Genomic DNA, 6,000 nt, shown 5'->3' on the forward strand with positions numbered 1-6,000 from the left:
GTTTGACCAACTAAAGGGGACACAGAGAAGAGAATGCTTTTATTCTGTTTAGTATGCTAAACAATGCCAATTTATCCTCAGTGGATACCTTTAAAATGCCAAAAACAAATTGAGAAAAAATAAAAATTTGTGCCATTATGCCGTAATACTCACATTCTGTTACTTTGCTTTGAAAAGTAAAATATTTTTGGAAACCTTAGTTTAGCAATAGCAAAATATGTTGGAAACGTAAATTTAATAGCAATTTGGCTATCATTAAAACTAGCTTATTTTAAAGATTCCCTCTAAAATGTTTATTCTAGGGCCTAAGTTACTTCTCCAGTGATGAAGGTTGGTACTATCTTCCAGGCAGCCTCAACACAGCTTCACATTTACGGCTGGGAACACTGAAACACTTTGTGATAAAGCAGTTTGACCAATTAAGTACAGTGGCTGTATCAGGAAAGATCTCCTGAGCCCTGATCCAATGACTCTTTCTACCTAACATCTGCTTCAGATATCTGGGAGTGGCAACAAAGGCCTAGGCTTTTTAAAGAGGGATGGGGTCCATGCCGAAAGGGATAGTGAGAGGAGAAGGGAAATGGTATAGAGATTTGTCATTTTGCAATTTGGCTCAGGCTCACACTGTCCCATTGTCAGAAAGCAGTTTTATTTATATCTGAGAGTTCACTGTTGATGTCCTTGTGTGTCTAGCACAGTGATTGGGACATAGTCAGCATTCAATAAATATTTGACAGATAACTACTGTGCCACCAGTGCAGATCCTAAAAGGTGGAGGAAACAGAAGAGGAGGAGGAGGAGGAGGATCTTTCAAATGCCAAAAGACAGCCCACAGGGAGGATGTTCTGACTTTCTCTCAGCCTAACAGTCAATACAAGTTCAGTTGCCTGAAGCTTCTCTTGTTTTGTAGAAGAGTTTAAGGATTCAAACAAAACTTGCAAGGGTATCTCAACATAAGCCAGCACTGGGGCCTAGAAAATTTAGCATCAGCTGCCATGTGTTTAACTACTATCTTAAACTGTCCTCAAAGCATAAAAGTTAATATAGGCTGATGCAATTAGGTCTGGCTTTGAATCCCAGCTCCGCTGGATGAATTTGGGCCAGTTATGTCAGGATCTCAGTGTTCTCATTTACAAAATAAGAATAAAAACACCTGCCTCATTGAGATGCCATTGGCATTGCAATAGATAATCTATAGCACATAGAAGCACATCTATAACATATACATATTACTTAGTTACTGTAATTATAATAACTATTATTATCTGAGGTTAGGAGGGAGGGCATACAAAGAAAGATAAGCACCTTGAGGCCCAATCAGGACAACCAGACTAAAATAACAGCTCAAAGGGCAGAGCTGGATTCAGTAGGTCAATGATGAACACTGAAACTAGATTAATGTATAGAGTATATGGCTTAAGATAGTGGAAGCTTTTACCATCATTAGGGAGAAAGCAAATGTTAGGACTTGCCTATATATGGGCTGTGGGAAGAGGAGACAGTAAAACAAAGCCAAGAAGGAACAGAGGAGGAATCAGGGAATCCAGCACCATAGAGGAGAGAGTTTCCAGTGGAAGGAAGTGGTCAAGGGGATCCACGGCTCTACAGGGGTCTTGGCAATTAGGATGTCTCTGATTAGCTGGAAAGGAGATATTTTAGCAGAAGTCAGTGGCAAAAGGTTGAATGATAGTTGGGGTGAGGAAGTAGAAACTGACGATGGCATGAGGAAACCGAGTGCCTTAAATAGGCAATAAAATTGAAAGTACATAAGCCCTTTAGGATAAGAAAGTCCTGAGTAATAGAACTGGAGAGAGGAGACCAAAGAAAAGGCAGGTAAGAGAAGATGCTATTGAAGGGACCAGCAGTGGAGGAGCAAGTGAGTTCTAAGACTGAAAGCATGGAAGGAGAAGATGAATTTAAAAAATTAAAGTGCTGAAGAATTTGCTAAGGTGGGCTGGAAGGAAACTGATACTCACAGGGAACATCTTCAAATTCAGAGTAAAGTCATGCTGGGGTTGTTTAGAAAGGGTGAGAGGCTATGGCTAGAAACTAGTAGGGTAAATGCTGTAGGGAGCATAATAGAAAATTAAGAGAGCTGATCCAAGGATTGCTGACTTTAGTGAGTCTTCAGCCTAAGCCACTGAAGATTAACTTTAGATACTTTGCTTCAGACTCTGCACAATTGAGTGTAAACATAGTGGGTGGCCACAGGCCACTCTTTAGAAAGGAGGCAGAACAGTCAGCTAGCCCACTGTGTCTTGCAGCCTACACTCTGTCTATTTGGATACTTATAGCATGACCCTTGGCCGTACTGGGCTCTTCTAGACCCAAGCCCTGCTCACGGCCTGGTACTAAGTCTCAGGTATTTATGTGATTCCTGGAATGTTCTCTATGGACTCAGTCTGCATCATTCTTGATCCACAGCTGAAATGTTGCTCGGGTCCTGGCCTTGTTCCTAATAGGTCTGGCTGTGTTTTCATAAGGCTGAGTTATTCTTTGAGCATTAGCTGCTTTTAACTGGCACCCATCAACAACACCTACGTGGGCACTGGAGTTAACCTTTTAGGTGCTAAATAAATCTTGTAGCTTCCAATGGATTTGCTCCACATTTTTATATTATTTTATCTAACAGTACCAGACATTGGAGCAGGAGGACAAAAATCAGGTGGTAAGAGTTAGGCATGAGGATGGGCAAAGTAAAAACTGAGAAATGTATGTGGAGTGGTTGGTTTCTGGGATGCTACCATAAAATTCTTGAAATAAGGGAAGCCAGAATATGGGTTATGGTCTAAAAGAAGAGAGAATGTCAGGATGAGTACAATGTTTAGTAAGATTTGGAAAATGTACCGGAAATAGCACAGGACTTGGAGTTTAGCAAACATGGGTTGAAATTCCAGTTGTATGACCATGAATAATATACTTTGCCTCTGTGAACCTCAGATTTTCTGTACAAATAAATTTGGCTACTGAGTTAACCAAAGCTTATTAGTTTCCCTTTCCAGAAAATGAGATTAATAAAGTCTGCCTTGTATGGTTGCTGTGAAAATGAAATGAGAATTGATGAAAAACATCCAACCCACCCCTCACAGAGTGGGTACTCAAAAATTAGTAAGTATTAACATTGCTACAAAAAAGCACGAATGATCAGAGGAGGGAATTCTGAAGGTCTTTGATCTTGGCCAAAGTCAGTTTTGACTTCATTATACATAACGTCAGTTTGGACTAATTAAATGTGAGGAAGAAGCTACTAAACGCATAGTAAACCAACTGCATGCAGTTCTCTGGATTGCCAAAGAAAGTGTAGTCTCAGCCAAATCACATGTTTGTGTGGAGCAGGAAGGAGTGGGATTCTGCAGTTGTACCAGACATTGACTCACTAGCCTTGAAACGAAAGCCCAAGCCGGGTTTAAACTTGCCCTGTCTGCCCCCTCAGATCAGCTTGCTTTCCCATTTCCCTGTTTCCCCTGCTGCTTCTACCCCTGGGGCCATTCATGGTTAACTCCCCTCTTTTCCCCTCCCAGCCACTGCACACTGTGCATACTCTCCAAGTCTTTCACATCCTCTCATTTGGAATCATTGAAGTCACTGCCCAAGTTCATGTCTTCTGCCCTAGGTCTGGGGCTCCTTTCTACAGTCTTCCTGGTGGTCTCCTTTCTGCACTCTTTCTCCTCTAACATCCTTAAACATTGTTGCTGCTTGACAGTTCTCTCTGCAAAAACTTTATGTATCATAATACATAGCATGAAGTCTAAAGCTGTAGCCTCACATGAAGACTCAAAATTGGGTACCTACTTATCGCTTCAACTTGGTTTAACAGCACCTGCCAAAGTTTTGAGTCAAGGGTCTCTAAACTCCCCATAGGTGTTCCTACCTTTCTGCGTTTGCTTACAGGGTACCCGGGCATTGTTTTTATCCCCAGCTCTGTTTATCCTAAATGATGCTGATCTTATGAAGCTGTGCTGATTTTACTTTTCCTTCCTGAAATTCTCTCCCAGTACAGTATTTCAGCCCAAATGATTTTTTCCCTCCTTAAAGCCTTAGTGTATGTCTTCTACAATAGAATGTCCCCATTTTCTTATTAATATTATAGAATATTAAATAAGTGTTACACGAAAATGGGTTTCACATCCAAATAAATAGGAAGCTCCCAGCTAACAAAAGGTATGCAGATTGTATTGTGGCAGAACCTCCCAGAGTCTTTGATATGTTACTATGCATGAAGAATCTCCAAAGAAGGGCAGAGTATGAGTGTTTCCCCTGCTTAATGGAACCGTGGGACACTCCTCACAGAGCATCTCATAGGACTAGTGTTTCTTAGAAGAATTTTCTGCACTGCTTATGCAACACATCATATGCTACCTTACATTTTACTCTTTGCATTTAATTTCAGCTTCCTTACTTCTAGAGTATAGGAAACTATGGGATAAGAATAAAAATCTTAGCCATATGCCCAGGAGATGGCGTATAGATTTGCTGATTATTTTTAAAAACATAATCGACGTATCAGCTTATCCTTAATTTAGGGCCACCACAGCTGATTGTGCAGACTGAGAACATAACAATAGTAGGGGCAACAGTCACCTTTACTACAAGTGAATGGCACTTCTCCAAAGAGTGCACCATCTAGACAAATATACCCAGCGCTCTGATCTTGCAACTGCGGTGCCCAGGAGTGGTGTCTCTGTGTTTTCTTCACATCCATCAGGATGTAGAACACAACAAATCCTCACATACTCTCACATGTTCTACTGACACAAAATCATTACTTGGTGCCATACACCGAAGTTTTTATGGGAGAAAGAGCAAAGGGAGTTTATATCATATACCAGTGAACATTTTAAAAATTAGTCGTTAGATATTTCCATTACTCTGAGGACTCTTCAATTTTGCCACTGGTGGGCATTTTTTTTCTCTGTCCTAGGTACACAGAATTTTCTCGTTTAAATTTTGATTTCTTTGAAGCACTGTAACAATGCATAGACAAAGGAAGTAAACATCCACAAGCCACCATGGAAAGTCTTTATTACATCAAGGAGGAAAAGCTAATGTTTGAAGATTTTTCAGGGATAAAGTAGAAATGCTAACAATACAAACCAACACGGGAAACTATTTATGTTGGTAATTTATAACTATCTATACATATCAGTTGGCTCAAATGACACAGCGTGGTAATGTCTATACCAGGTATTTCAAACAATTCCTGCACTGAACTGATAGAGTGTGGTGTTCTACCTGTTTGAATTTGTTAGCTCATAAATTGCTAATAGTAGTGTATGTGTATCCTAAGCACTTCCAGCAAGAAAATTGGGGGTTGGGCTGGCAGAACCCTGTTAAGGGGCAGAATTGAGGGCTGTTCTCACCACTGAAACATGGGCAGAGAACTTTAAAGTTAATTCAGGCAGGTGCAGTTTTTACCTGAGGTCAACTAGGAGTGGGAGGTGAGGGTCAATATGTGTCAGGAGCACCCAATTTCTCAGCCAATGAGTCCAGAAAATAATCCTCTCATACCTCTTGCTTCTCATGCAGGCGCTGTTATAGGCTAATGATGTGCTGTTATAGGCTTATGACATGCTGAGAGGGTGACGCTTCAGGCTAAAGAAAGCTCAAAGACAGAAGCCTAGCAAAAGTAGAAACACCCTTCAGCTCTGACCCACTGGAGACCCAATGGGGTCTTTGGACCATTTTATGAAGCAGTGTTCAGTCAAACCCTGGAGCTCTGCCCAGAAGGAGAGAGCTTTATGCTATATGCACTCTATCCACTATGTTACAAGTTCAGCACTTGTTCCTCTGGCAAAGTCACTTTATTGCAAGATAGAAAAGGCTGGCAAAATATACCATCTTATAGTGCTTAAGGCCTGAGCTGGTAATTAGTGCAAATCTGCAAAAAATATTTTACTAAGTCTTTTAGTTACTCATGGGCTAATTCTAGCTAAAGGAAACTTCTTTTGCTTCTTTTAACTGTGTTCATATAACAATGAACCGTGCATGGCAGGCAGGAAA

Source organism: Aotus nancymaae, unplaced genomic scaffold (assembly GCF_030222135.1).
Source record: "Aotus nancymaae isolate 86718 unplaced genomic scaffold, 86718_ANA_hifiasm-v0.15.2.pri h1tg000040l, whole genome shotgun sequence".
NCBI classification, from domain to species: Eukaryota; Metazoa; Chordata; class Mammalia; order Primates; family Aotidae; genus Aotus; species Aotus nancymaae.